The following is a 15,861-nucleotide window of genomic DNA, read 5'->3' as shown; positions in this document are numbered from 1 at the left end:
TACATGAAAAACAGGGTCAGTATTTCCATCCCGGTATTATCCAGGCCGGGAAAGAGTGTCACCCCATTCGCGGGAAATTCAGCGGACTTCGTATGTTGTGTAATTAAATAATAAGAAGTTTGACTAGTGTGAATAAATTTTAAACTGTATTAAAAACCTTGTAAATAGTGTTGTTATGTTAAATTATGCGTTCAAAAACCATAGATAATGACCAGCATTACGACATTGGATGAATGAATGAATGAATGAATGAATGAATGCATGAATAAATGATTTATTTGTATAACATAGGTAAGTTACAAAGATTTTTATTAAATTTCATACATCATTACAGCACGGGGGGGGGGCGCCACCACCACGTGCAGCAGCAGGTTGTCGCACGCGGAGCGGGCGCAGCTCGTGGGGCAGACATACCTACCTAGTTCTCGTTAATGCAGGTCATTCTCAATGGTTCTTGAACACATGATAGAGGATTTAATATATGGCTATAGATAAAATATTGTATGCAACTGTACGTAATTAGGCCTTAAAACACTCATGTGACCCTATTATGAAATAATAAAGCCACACTCGTGTTTTAAGGACCACTATTACGATACAGTTGCATAAAATACTATTGCACAAAAAATAATAAACCACACAATCAGACAGTCACTATATTATATTATCGAAGTTTTTATAAAACATCATTAAAATCGCAAACTTAAAAGGTAATATTCAAACGAAATAGATAGTCGGCTGATAGCCTAGCCGATAACGCCTAGCAACCAAAAAACGCTAAAAAACACGTTTCTTGTATGACGACACCCTTTAATTTGTAACTTTATTTTATTTTTAGTATTTGTTGTTATAGCGGCCACAGTAATACATAATCTGTGTTAAGCGTCTAACTTTTACGGCTTAAGAGATAGAGCCCAGTGACAGAGGGACAGACAGAATGACAGTGGAGTCTCAGTAATAGGGTCCCGTTGGCACCCTTTGGGTACGGAACCCTAAATACTGTATTTGAATAAGGAATATTACTGCAATTTTCCGCCGTCAGAGTCCAGCACTAGCACAAGCCGTTAACAGAATATGAGTATCTTAAATGTCCGTAGGATGCCATAATATCATATTATTTCCATATATTTTTTGGAAATTTAGCTCTATCGTTACTATCAGTGTAAATATCATGTCAATTTTTACCGACTTCAAAAAAGGTGGAGGTTCTATGTTCCAATGTTTGTATTTTTTTTTATGTATGTTCACCGATTAATCAGTCAATTGTGGACCGATTTTCAAAATTCTTTTTTTATTCGATAGAGTATTCTTCTGTGGTGGTTCCATGGTCACCAAGTCAAGATATGATAATGGGATTTTAGGGAAATCGAGGGCAAACCTCAAAATTTATAGGCACACCTATGGCGATTTTGGCATTTTTTGCATTAAAATAAGCATTTATATTCAGAAAATATCATTTGGTAAACTGGACCTGATGAAGAAGACCGTAGATGGTCAATGGAACTCGTCAAAGCTAAGTACTGCTCGCGCGTCTATAAACGATCATGATTAATAAGCCTAGATAAGCGACTAAGAAGAAGCTTTACACGTCGTCGGCACGTGGCACGGAGACGGACGTCGGGAATAACACATATTTAGGCTACTTTTTATCCCGGTATTCCCACGGGATTAAATACAATTTACAAATACTTAAGGTCTAAAATAAGATGTAGTTAAACTTTGTTTTTAAATGTTATAACTGACCGCTGCGTGTGTGTGTATCGTCGTGATTTTTCAACTTTTACCGAACCAAATTTTTAACAAAAAAAAAATTTGTACCGAACCAAAAACTACAAAAATTCTTGCTTTGGTCAGCTACTTTTTATCCCGGAAAAGTGTTGAAATCCTGTGGGACGCAATCAAAATGGAGGGCAACAGCTAATGATATTAATTACATGAACAATTCGAATAGATCACCATTCAAACTGTATCATGACATGAGGACTGAGGCTGGTCATATTGGGTGGGATTAGCCATTAAATTGCCAGTTAAGTAAATTGTAGAGTGTCGCAATTTGTGTATTTAGTATGACTAACTAGTTAACTACAATAGCGGGTGGCTTCTATCAGGATAAACTTTTGTACTTAAACTGGTAATTATTAGGTATAGTACGCCAATGGTTACATAGTACAAAGTAATTATTAATTATCATGCGACTTCACTGAATTCACGTAGCCCACTAAAGCGCTGTTGCCAAATCAATACAAGCTCAGCACAACAGCAAAACCAACAATGCGCCGTGAATCGCTCTTTGTTATCTTTTGAATAGTTTAAATGCCTTCGCCTAAAAAGCCTGCTTCAGCATGATGAATTAATCTGCAACCCTTCAGTTTCAGCTATTTATTGTTCAGTCAATTAGCTATATTACATTAATCTATCTAAGTATTTCAATACAATTTTACAATCAAGAAGTGCAAATTGGAGTAAGTAGTTGAGTAAAAAATTAGCTGAGCAAAATCCTACGCAAGTAAGCATTTTCTGTGAAACGACAAACAAAATTATTTTTTACCGGTCATCCATAAGTAGAATATTTTTTTATTAATATAATTAGCCCAAAATGCATTTAATTAGTTATTTTTAAAGTAAACTGAAAGTAAACTGGCTTAAGCACGTTAGGCAGTTATAGATCAAAATAAGAACTTTTTCGGCTGTCGGATCCATTCGTATAGGATGTCACATTTCTATAGAAAATCGTGTCGGGCAAGTGTGAATAGCTTCATATAAAATGTTCTGCCACTGGAACATCCGATTAAAATCCGAAACCGACATCCGACAAGTGGGAAAACGACGAAAAGTGAACTTCACGCCATATCAGCTGACAACTAAATATGCCCCACGAGTTTGAGCAACACGGTAGTGTTGCACCAGATTAATAGTACATTGCTGCAGAGGCCAGGAAGAAAGGGATTGATGGACGAGTTCGGGGTAAAAGGCCAAATCGTAGACGAGGCCGGACACAACGAGTCCAGCAATCCCTATTCTGGCCGAGGTTTGTATACCTAGTGCTTTTCTCAAACAATGTGAGGAAATATTTCATCCATCCGTCCATGCATCCATACATCCATCCATGCATCCATCCATCCATCTATCCGTCCGTCCGTCCGTCCGTCCATCCATCTATCCGTCCGTCCGTCCATCCATCCATCCATCCATGCGTCGCGTCACGTCGCATATCGCATCGAATCGCATTCGCATCGTAATATCGCAAATGCTTACAGTCTTGTGGTGGTTGGCTGTTTGTAATTTTTCCTTTGTCAGTTTAATGTTAGTAAGCAAATTTAAAAAAGCAGCGGACAATAATGGATTTTCATATATTCTTGATGGCCTAGGCCAAGAAGTTATGTAGGGAGCCATAAATGAGAAACTTCATGTCTCCGTTTCGTGACATTAACGCATACATTTCCGATCATGTTAGAGAAAACTAATTTTATGCAGACGCCCATTAGAGTGCTAGCAAAATGAATCAAAGTAAGCTTTTAATACTATAGATTTGGTCAAGAAGTCAATTGATAAAAGTACATACGCCACTCATTAAATTTTAGATACTATATTGGTCCAATTATTACATCCGTTCCGTGTTCAAAATGAGGCAAACGACACTGATTATTTATGTAATGCCAAATGGTTCAAGCGACAAATCCACGACCGTGGCGAAAAATCCAAGTACCTTCACTGTACACATAGGTGTACTTACAATATTGAAGACTTCCCTTCCTCGGTTTCCCAGGGATCTAATCAGATCGTCACTTGATGCTAACGGGACCACCTCAAGAAGGTTTCTTATATTCCTAAGCCCTTTTGGATGAACATACATAAAAAATATGTACCTACATGTATAGAGTGGAACACAGAGAACGTCCTCTTTTTAAAATCGGTTATGTTTTTGAAATTATTATTGATTGGTAAAGATAACAAGCTCGGTCCTGGCTTTTAGGAATCAAATCAAATCGATGTAACTACATGTAAATTCAGGATTAAAAGCATTATTTGAATAAAGTATTTAAATATTATATATACGCCAACAATGTATTCCCGGGTGTAACAAAACAACCACTTACTGAATGAAGAAAGATTTCATAAATAATTAATTTGGGTGACACTCGTTTTCGCAAGTGTTAAAATAAACAACAAATTTCATTCAAAAATATTCCAAGTTAAAATAATCCCCTCTTGTGCCGTCTCGTGATGTGTTCTTATCTTTTCGTAAACGGCCTCATTCTATTCGTATTGCACTAAACTTGTTCACTGTTGCCGCTCATTGGTATTCTTTTCCCGGGCTCTATCTGCTTGCTGAATTCACTTTACAGACTCCGCGACGCGAGAATATCCAAGTCAGTGCACGATTTATCTACCTGCCTGTCTTGTCGTGACATTTATAAGACGTAATTAAGTTTTTGAAGACTACCTCCACAGGTTTAAGACCATGGTCACTTGTGAATGTCCTTCACTCTGGGCTAAAAAGAGCGATTATAAATAAGCTATCCTAACTATTATTATTAACTAAAACGTTGTTGCCCGCGGCTTCGCCCCTGTTCCAGTTTATTTTATTTTTCACCTCACTAGTTCGAAAAAGCTTTCTTTTCCCTTCGAAATCTGCGTGGAAAGTCGCTTTTTATTCTCTTGGCTGGAAAGAGTTTTTGAAATTCGAACGTTATCGTGAACGGGTGCCCCCTTTAAAATACATATCGACCGCTTACTTTCACAATCTCGGATCTGGAATCATCTTTATATTAAGTAAGATAGTGCTGATTTGTTGTACATAAAATTCGCGAAGTTAACCGCTTGATTAACGGTGCCCAGCTATGCCTATTTCCCTTGGTCACGGCATCACGCGTGAACGGCTGGACCGATTTCGCAAATTCTTTTTTGTTGTGTTTGCTATTGTCAGGAGAAGGTTCTTATAAAAGAAGATTTAGAAAGTTAAAAAAAAACTACACCGGGGGCGAAGCCGCGGGCACCAGCTAGTAACAAATTACTATTATTTTGTTTAACAGAAACCTTATCCTGACAATAAGAAACAAGAAAATTACTATCCAATTTGGTGCAATCGTTCGGAAGTAATGGGGGTAGGGCAGAAGTACCGGTTGTGACCACTGTACCGTTTATGGACCTTTATTGTTTAATATTTAAACAATTTATTTATACTTTAAATATACGTTTGAAATAAATATATAGGAATAAATCATTATAACTTTATTCGTTTCAGTATAAACTTTTGAAAACTCACTAAACATATTATTTTAATACTATAACTTTTTATATATAACTGCAAATGTCAACTGGCCAAAAACGGGCTTAAGGTGGCCAAAACCGGTACTTCTGCCCTACATACATTTCGGCGGCTCATTTTTATTTATATATATATAGAATATAGATAATAGAATACTGGAGAAGATGGAAGATGAATCGCTTTACAAATACAATCTCATTATTACGAACAACAAGGTGCCTGACATAAGTGTCCATCGTCAATTCTTCCTAAGTTTCACATACACAATTAAAAAACATGATAACATTAACATTATTTTCCTATACCGATATTTCAATTATAGAATTGAGTGACATACAAATTTGATCACAAGGTACATATTTTCTGCGCCGTAACCGTAAGTTATTCACGTCACGTGGCTTGCATTTAATTACGTGTGCCTTACATTAATGGCTGCCAGTTCTTGCATTCCACATTATTTAAAAGAAAAGAATGGCGCAACAATACACGTTCATAGACTAGCGGATACTGATTAAATTACAAGATATTAAGTAACTGTAATTAAAATGTCAGTAGAGAAAAAAGACTACCTTCTATTCAGACAAATAAACAGTGTTAACTGTAATGACTCGTGACCACGGCCACTGAAATGTTGCCGAAACGTCGAGGTAAATATTACTCGTGTGTGTTAGCGTGATAAGTCCCGTTGGTGGTATTTTGACTATTAGTAAGATTTCCTCAAAATTATTTATTGAAGGTCATTTTCTGTTGCAAACCCCAATACCGAACCCCGTCGCGTGCTCAAAGAGCTTTAAACGTTTCCGTTTAAAGTTATGGATTTACGGTGAAGGCTAGTAATAAAACAATGAAATAAACCACATACGACGCGGTCATTCCAATACTGTTAATACTGTTAATATGCACATACGAGTACTTCCTTATGCCTTATTGCTTATCAGTTCGGTTGACTGAGTTAATTACATTAAAATAGAGGTTGTTTGTTTGTAAAAAAACCGTGGTGGCCCAGTAGTTTGACCTATCGCCTTTGAAGCAGAGGATCGTGGGTTTTAACTCAAACCCCGCCTCGCACCTCTGAGTTTTTCGAAATTCATGTGCGGACTAACATTTGAAATTGACCACGAGCTTTACGGTGAAGGAAAAAATCGTGAATCGTGTGCACAAACCTGCGAAGCAATTCAATGATGTGTGTGAAGTTCCCAATCCGCAATGGGTCCGCGTGGGAACTATGGCCCAAGCCCTCTCAGAATGACAGGAGGCCTGTGCCCAGCAGTGGGACGTATATAGGCTGGGATGATGATGATGAGAAGTTTTTGACATTTTGAGAAGTGTATACTTAAGTACTAGGAATAAGCCATTTTACTATTTTACGTTGATCAGTGTAATGGATGAGCGTCAATGTACGATCTAATTTCAGAAAACTGAAGCTACGTCAGCGCACATTGGATAAAGTCGTAGCAAAGCGTTCTAAGCCACGTGTTGTCTACGACGCGTAGCACTAAAAGTCGTAGACCACTGCACTGTCCGATTATTTTATTAAAATTTGGTCCTTTCCTTCGTTTTATTATTATCAAAGCATTTCATAGACTAATTATATTATGTTTATGTTTTTTTATATACATAGATGTTTCCCGCCATCTGCCGTTCTGTATTTACATGTACATATGTATGTAATATCTACGCTAACATCTTTTAAACTATACCATGAATTTTTTGCATCATTAGATAGTGATTTATTAGGAAGGCTAACAAGGTGTATATTAAATAACTGAAAACTAAAGAAATAAATCCTATAAACATTACAAAAAAACTGAAAACCTGAAAGTAGTTGGTTCAGAATCAAGAATGAGTACATCCATTACACTTTATGCTTGACTATTTTTTTACTGTACCCAGTCTAAAAGTTACGAAAGCAGCATAGATAAATGGTTTAGAGAGGTTGCATATTTACTATTTAGATAATTTAATAGCGGCCGTGTTTCTAAAGGCTAATTTCACACGTAAATTCACAGATACGGCCCTGAGATCCTCTGCGTGAGAGGGCGTGGCTTAAGCCACTGGGCTAGGTGCCTAGGTACCATGGCTTTTCACAAGGTACGTCAATTCAAACTACATATACAAACATTCGGGATGTTAACTCAATAATACTTGAATGTTCAGATAATAATTAAGCACACGGGAATCCTCTTAACTTCCGCCTAAGGCGAAGCCTTGCGAAGTACATTTGCCATGAAAACTCAGTGCGAGTGCAATTTTAACTCGTAAATATAGCTTGTGAAGCGAATGACAGTAGTTGGTAGTAAAATTTACTACTTTTGAACACCAGACTTACGATATCAAATAAGACGGCGAAATGGTTTAGTCTAGAAATTACACTAGACTTCGTGTCTCCTAGCATTACCCAATTTCATTCGAGTTGTTTTATGTTCCAGCATTTCACCTTTTAGTTTTTTCAGCGCCTTTAATACATATGAAGCACAGTATATTCATGTTACGAAACGAATGATTAATGTGGGTACTTGGGTAGGGTATGCAAAGGTGTCACAACGACGCGAAAAGTAAGTACGTACTTACTTTATTTATACGGCTACTGCACTAAACCTATATTTTACTAACGTAATTTACGACTTTTTCGTCCAGTTAAGACGTTACTGGGAAATCTGATCCAATTACTACTGAAAGTCGTAAAACCCGCCGGTCTCAGAGACCGTATACTTCATCTCTCGGCCCCAAGCCGGCTTCCAAAATAGTAACAATTGTCCCTTCATCATTGATTCAGCTAAACATAAATTTCACTGGCTTTTTAAAACAATAAGATGATAATAAATAATGTTTACTCGGCAATTAAAATTTTAGCTAGCAGACCATAAGTCACTGCATCATTGATCTACCTATGAGTCGTCACTGAGCACGCTAGCATCGCTTTCGATATGCCGTTGAGCAATTCACGATGTCCTGAGTCAGATCGATTGACCTCGAAGCTCTATAACATTAAAATAGTTTCACTTCTTATAATGATGATCACAGCAAACTAATGATTTAAAATATGAAATAAATCAGTGTTAGAATCAAAGCATATTCTGGCGTGCATTAAAGTATTATATGTATCAGTTATAGCATTTATACTCATATATATTTTCAATTATGCATATTTTCATGATATGCCTAGGAATTTCATGATCTGCCTAAACTGCAAATCATGAAATGACGGCGCTTCTATATATGCTAGGAATTTCATGATCTGCCTAAACGTCACTAGGCAATCGTAAACGGCGAGTTTTGACGATATGATTCCCTTAGCCAATTCATGAAATGTATTCACGATATGCCTAGGAATTTCGTGATCTGGCGGATTTTACGATCGGCCGCCGACATATACATCTAACAAGTGAATCCAACCACTGAAAATGGATCCAATTAACTTGCAAGATTTAAAACGGTGGTGAGGTGAAATTATATAAAAGCTCGTATAAAGGTAGCATAGCATTCCTTTGACAAATTCTATAAACACTGCAACTAACTATACATGTACGAGTACAACAAGAGCTCATTTCCATTAGATTTATGTTGTTCAGTCTCGATTAGCAGGGTCGATGGGGACGACAGCATGCCGCGGCATAGTTGCTGCGTGCACGCCGCCGGCGCGCCGCACGCGACCGCTAACACCGCCCTGTCACGAGCGCCTAATGAGCTCACAACAATCAACACAAGAATGTTTCTAAACTCGTTTCTGAGCTGAATATATTTACTTTTAACATTAAACGTACAAGAAGTATATATGTCTAATATAATTAGGAACAGGATATGTCTACTAATTAAGTACCTATACTCGTACCTGTATAAATACAAAAATACTTGAGATTTTTTATTGTTAAACGAACATGTGATGCTGGCAAAACCAAACCCTCAGCAAATATTTATTAATTGTTCTGAACGTTAAACTTTGTTCTTGGCGTCGAAGTAGCGTTTTTGGTCAGCCTCTGTAAACACGCATCGAGGTCATTGTTTACTTATCGTCAACATTGTATGTGCCTATCGTTCATCTGCATTGCTTCTAAATGTATTTATTGGCTTAACTATCGTTTCCTTAAAGACGCGTCATCTTATATAATCCTCATATTATATTTGTAGTTGCGATTACGCGTAGAATCTCCCTACAGCAAAATGCAATGTTTAAATCAATGTTCTTCAAACGAATGTGAAGCTAATTCTTGTGTAACGTATATGTACGAATAAATAAACGAACGCCGCGCTACGACATCCGCTACAGCGGCTACGAGCTACGACGAGAATGTCATGTTAAGCAATTTCGTGCCAATTTGGCGAAAAAGAACGAAAATAAATTGGCCTAAATATAGCTATATAATTTATTGGCACGGAGCTCGCTTTAAGTGATTACTAATAGGATAGTGACTGGTGGTGTCTTATGACTGTGGGTGTGCCATAATCTGATTGCGGCAGTAGTAGAGCTTCAGTGTACGGACTTTCGCCGCTCCCACTGTATAAATTGGACCGAAAAGCATAGGTTTGGCAGACGTTCGCAAGATTAAATTAGATTAAAGGCTTGCGTATTAATGTGGTTCTTATGCTGGCTTCAATCAGACAGACTTCTTAGTTACATACGAGTATTTTCAAAAGCGGTTTAAAGTTTTAAATTGTGTACGAAAATCCTATAAATACATCATGCAATCAATAAAACTCTTATTGAAATGTTGATTAGAGCTCGTTCATCTTTGAAAATAGCTGTAATTAAATATGCTCACCTTGTTATTTCATCTTGCGTGCATCTCCGTCGAGCCACATGTCTGAGGCGGCGTTGCGAGTAAGCAGTGTTATTTACATGACTGGCGGGCCCGGTCCCGCGGTCGAGCCCTGCACTAGCAGCGGGCACTGGTTCGGGCCGTGCGGTGCCGGCGGCGCGCGTGTTATTGTTATGTGAGGGTGTCAGAACCGCGAATCTCGGGCCACGGAACGGTGACACGGGCGCTCTGGCGGGTGGCGCGGCGCGACTGCGCGCAGATCGCTGGGTCGCCTCCCCGCTCGATACACTGGCCATGAAATTTTCAGCCGAACCACTGTCAACCGGTGGTGGCACGCAGGTGCGCGGCCGCTGCCGCTGCATGCGGCGCCGTTGCGGTCGCCGTGGTGGCCATCGCCGGCACTTGCCAAACACTGCTCTAGTAGTCATTTTCATGACATCCGATTATTTTTTCATCCAGCCAAACCATCATATGACTGGCACTGCTTTCAAAAGATTATTAACCATAGAAGAATATACCTACCTACAAAACGAACGGAAGAGCGCCTGGAAGTTACAAAACTATAAATAAGTTTCTTGATACCTGGTATAGGTACTTCAATTGCAAATGCATCAGATGGTACCAATTTATCGCTAGAGACCTTAGCTAAAGTTTCTTCATAAATGCGAAATGACACTGCTTAGACAAGTGCCGCTTCTAACTCATTCATTGCCGGTATTTCTTTCGAAATTCTGCCAGGATTTCGCTCACTGCCTCAGATTCATATTAACTTTCACTTAACTTTCACCCAGTAATTAGCGCTCTTAGTGGTTCATATATACATACTAGTGTGGCTTTGTGAGCTGTAGTTCGCGAGTCTGTCTGTGCGTAGCTTAAAACTTAATAATATTTTCAGTACGCGTTCAGTAGGTATCCCCATAGCTCCGCCATTTGAAAAATATTTTACTTCAATAGGTATATTCTAACCAGAACACATTTAAAAAAATCAGAAAGAAAATGCTGGGAGCCAGGAATCGATCCTGAGTCTTCGCCTGGGCGGATGTGTGCTGTATCACACTGCTTTTATTTTATGGCGAAATTTCTCAATGTGTTTTCGAGACACATCATATTTTTAAAATTAGCGAATTCAATACGGTATGGATTCAGCCGTCACTTCGCGGAGGTCCAAGTTTAAAATAAAATGGATAATCTTGATTTGCTCCTCTACAAAGTACTGCGGTTAAGCTATACCTACAAATAGCCGTGCCTACGTTGAATGTTTGCAGTAGTGCAGTTAATTTTCCCGCCCTCCATCCGCTTGGAAATTAAAAATAAACAACACAAACGCAAATAAATTCACAACCTAAACCACCACCACTAATAATATTAATAAGTAGGTAGCACCTACTAGTAGGTAGGTAGTAGGTACCACAAATACAAGTAATAGATCAAACCGACCGACCATCGGAGTGTCAGCATCCGCTGATAATGCCTGTCATTTCCTTAAGGCGTATTTAAATTTGCTATTAACTTATTTATAATACACAAAATTCCATTCGGGCTAAATTAATTTACAACGAAAAGAAATTTGGTTCTAAACAGTTTTCGTTCGACACAACTATATTTTGACAAAATTCACTTTGGACGGTAGTAACTTCAATCCGAATTCAAAATAGTCAATTCACGTGGATGATTTTCCATTTGTACTGAATGACAAAAAATCCCAAAAACACAAAAACTGTTCACTAAAGTTTCACATCTATGAGCATTTCTATCTATCTCCCGTTGTACTCTGAGTTTATCTCTCCGATTTCAACAAAATTTGGGAGGTTAGGTATACTCAGTCTGCATGATACATCCATACAATATTTTGGGGACACATGTGGACACCCTGTTTTACAGCTCAGAATCATAGACTGAGTCTACCTCCCAAATTTTTTGAAATCAGAGTAACTCAGGGTACAACGGTAGATAGAAATGCGCATATCATGCTCAACGAATAAAATTTTACATACAGGAAGGCATGGTAACACGTATTAAATGCGAGCCCCAAATCGCAAACGAAAGAGATTTTTTTTTTTTATAAGTACCCACCCTTCGTGGCTATTATTATTAAGAGGTTAAAGGAGGCGATACGTATGAATATGAATGCGATATATATAAATATGGATGTACTGCCTACTGTATGTTACAACCATCTTATTCGCTAAAATTCTACTTACCGATAGATAAACGGGCGGCGGGCGTACATTGAACGATGAGAGTATAACCTCCGTGAATATTATCCACTCAAAGGTTGACTGGTAGGGATCTCTTTAAAATTCACCATTGGGCATTTATCTCAACGTTTGTCAATAGCGTTTGCTTTTATAGTTTTGTACAATAAAGAGTTTACATACCTACGAATAAATAATATTCAGATATTCAGAGATAGGTATCTGAATATCAAAAATTGAAATATCGATAGTTAAAATATCGACGGTCAAAATATCGAACCTAACCTTCGATACTACTTTCGATAGATGACCGACCGTCGACTTTTTTAACAATAGATATATTAATTTTCGATATTCAGATACGTCCCCATCAGGAAGCGTAACTCAGAACAAATTCCACACAAAAAGTGGCCATACCTTAAACCAAAACGACTTATGATTCAAATACGAATAATTTTCGAGGTTGCAAATTGACGTGCTTGATTGGTTAAAATTCAGAAAGAAAGCTGATGCTATGTCAGATGTCAGTCAAATGTCATTTTTATAAAGCAGTTACAATTCCTAACTTAATATTTATTCGTAGTTAAGTACATAATATTTTATATTTATTGCCTGCATACTATTCGTGCTAAGTCATTCCATCTTAGCCCTGTCGGTTAGCACACATAGCATGCACTGACAATGTTGTACAGACGAAGAAACTGAATCACGCACTAAGTTGTTGATATTTCAATACATCTGCCAAAGAAATATGTATGTATGTAAACTCTTTATTGTACAAAAAGAAAAGAAACAAAATACAATTGACAAACTTTGAGATACTTATACAAAGGCGGACTTATCCCTTTAAGGGATCTCTACCAGTCAACCTAAATAATAAGTGAAATTGATAAAAAAAAGGTTTCACCCTGCCACGTGACCTTCCACGACTGTACATTAATTCTTGTTGCATATGTATTGGTTGTGGTGATTATAAACCGCAAGGCCATTCATAAAAATAATGTTCGATTTATGATAGTTTCAAAGCATTTTTATATCAACTCTCCAGGGCGTTTTACTCCGTTTATTTTAACCAGATTGACCGAAACGTTTGATAAAACGTGACTTGTGTATTACGCGATTTACGCGTCGCGCCGAGAAAAGCCATGAGTGATGGCGCGGACAAATTACCCGCTACGGAACACCATTGTAATGCTTTTTCATTCACCGTGTAATGGTTACAAATAGTCTGGTAGCTTACACCAGCTAATTTTACGGCTCTTACGGCGCGGCGCAAGCTTAGCTGAAATTTACTTAACTTCTGATACCTACTTATCAGAACTTATTTATTCTCAAGTTCATTTTATTACCAAATACATATTTATGCTGAACTATATCTTATACATTCAAAAATTTTTAACAAAAAAATGGAACCGACTACAAAACCCTTGAAAATATTTTTCTAGGTACGTACTAGCTCGAAGAAGGTGCCACATCACGAGCCAGCAGGAGTGAAACCATAATAGTCTACCTCTTTTACGTACTATGGGTTTCAATCCCTCCTGCTGGGTCGTGCTGAGTCACCGACTTCGAGCTAGTACGTACCTAGAAAAATATTTTCAAGGGTTTTGTAGTCGGTTCAATTTTTTGTTGTTTTATTTTTATTTTTTTGGAGTCGGTTTTACTTTTTTTATTAAAAAATTCTTTATTTCTTACTTTTTAGTGATTTGTAGCCAAAGTACATCTCACAACGATTCCATTAAGCCCAAACACGACTTATTTGCTTTGTTTTATAACAGAGTTCCGTTGCCTACCTCCTGGCTTCAGCATCAGATCAGTTCGAAAGAATCATTAACTTAATGCTTCTTCTTAGTCGCTCGATGAGTTCCATTAGTCATCACGATCTTCTTCATCAGGTCCAGGTTACCAAATGATACTTTCTGAATGTAAATGCTCATCTTAATGTTAAGAATGCCAAAATCTCCATAGGTGTGCCTATAAAATTTGAGGAGTCCTGGTGCTTCACCACTCGTTTTACCATATGCATTACGAGGAGCATAAATTGCTTAGCAACTGTGCCAAAGTGATTAAAATTCAACCCGTGGAATACTTGTTATTAAGTAGTAGCTCCGATGGTCAACTTTGGGCTTCATCATCAGTTCCACTTCACCAAATGATGATTTTCAAGAGCAAATGCACGAGTTACTAATTTTTAATTTACTACACACACGGTGTCGCTACAACATTTGAAGTGTTCCCTCAATTTTCTTAAGATCCAATCATTAGATCCTGATTTGGTGCTTATGGGACCTAATTGAAGACATTCCTAGACGAACGCTAAAAAAATTTTTCAAATAGGTTCATAATTGACGGAGTTCTGAGGTAACAAATATTAAAAAAAAAACCGAATTGATAACCTCCTCCTTTTTTGAAGGCGGTTAAAAGTAATAAAAACCGAATACATTGGCAAACCCCGACTGTGTCACTTCAAAGCTCAATATCTCAAAAACGGCTAAACTGATTATGATGAAACATCTCTAAGAACCATCGCCAGAAAACCTAATTTCAAATAAAAAACCCGCATTAATATCGGTCCACCCAGACAGAAACACATACACACAGACACACATAGCATTCATACCTATAACACCCCTCTTTTTACGTCGGGGGTTAAAAACTTATCGTTAGTTTTAAAAAAACCTTATAACTCGAAATCGTCACACCTCTTTAAATTTGTCGTGCAACTTAAAGAACATCCTGTATAATTTAAGTGCACTGAATGAGAACCTCAAAATGAATGAGAATATCAAAATACTTATTGCTTCTATGAAGCATGACGCTATCTACACCCCTGATGACTAAACTCCATCGTAAGTGACTGGCGACGGAAAATTTCAGTACTGAGTTTGTACTAAGTCATCAGTAGCTTATAATGATGCTGTGAATCTATAACAGATGGCGTTTCTCTACTAGCCCTATACATATAGTAGAGTTGATAGGGTGGTGGCGGCGCGGCGGATTGTCTGATTAGCTACTACGAAACTCGCAAATCGAAGTTCGTATCGCACCGTCCCTTTCACTCGCGTATTAAATGACATAAGCGTCAGCGGGACGGTAACATACGAAGTTCGAGTTTTGCACTTCGTGGTTTAGGGCCTGAGTTAGATATTGATAGAAAATCCCGTCGGGTCGTAAAGCCCTCGATGCAAGTAATTTATAATGAATATATGGCTATTAGTATCCTTTTATCTGAGCATTCACCCGACCTGTTCGAAGTAGCTAAAGTTTGTCCAGGTGGCGCTATTTCGAGTCGCGCGATCGTGAAATAAATAAATAATAGGCATTCCGTCCACATGCACTGCAGGGCTACTACGAACGAAACTGGAAACTCGAAGTTCGTGTCGTGCGGTCCCTCTGACACTTGTACCGAACCGATCCGGACGGAGTCGGATCGGAATCACTAGGCAGGCAGGCTTGCTACAAAACAAATCATTGCTCGCTCGCTATAAAACCAGCAACTATGTATGTTTGCATTTAATTTTAAAATATCAACACACACACTGCCATTTTAACACTGTTTTCAAGCTTCAAAGAATCAAACAGAATACTAGTACTAAAAGTAGCTCTTAGTTCTTTAAAAAATACACAATTTAGAATTTCC

At 37.9% G+C, this 15,861-nt stretch overlaps 1 protein-coding gene across 9 annotated transcripts in view; it reads right to left on the bottom strand.

Annotated features, from left to right (window-relative positions):
- The window catches only part of LOC141426767 (whirlin-like), a 76,400-nt gene extending 66,131 nt beyond the window's left edge, over positions 1-10,269 (bottom strand). For all 9 annotated transcript variants that reach the window (XM_074085915.1, XM_074085921.1, XM_074085922.1 and 6 more), the window contains exon 1: positions 10,030-10,269. The gene's annotated coding sequence lies outside the window, so the exon portion shown is untranslated. The remainder of the gene's footprint in view (positions 1-10,029) is intronic.
- Between the last annotated feature and the right edge of the window lie 5,592 nt (positions 10,270-15,861).

Source organism: Choristoneura fumiferana, chromosome 3 (genome assembly GCF_025370935.1).
Source record: "Choristoneura fumiferana chromosome 3, NRCan_CFum_1, whole genome shotgun sequence".
Lineage (NCBI taxonomy): Eukaryota > Metazoa > Arthropoda > Insecta > Lepidoptera > Tortricidae > Choristoneura > Choristoneura fumiferana.
The sequence above is the reverse complement of the archived record's forward strand: the minus strand, read 5'-3'. Positions and strand labels throughout refer to the sequence as shown.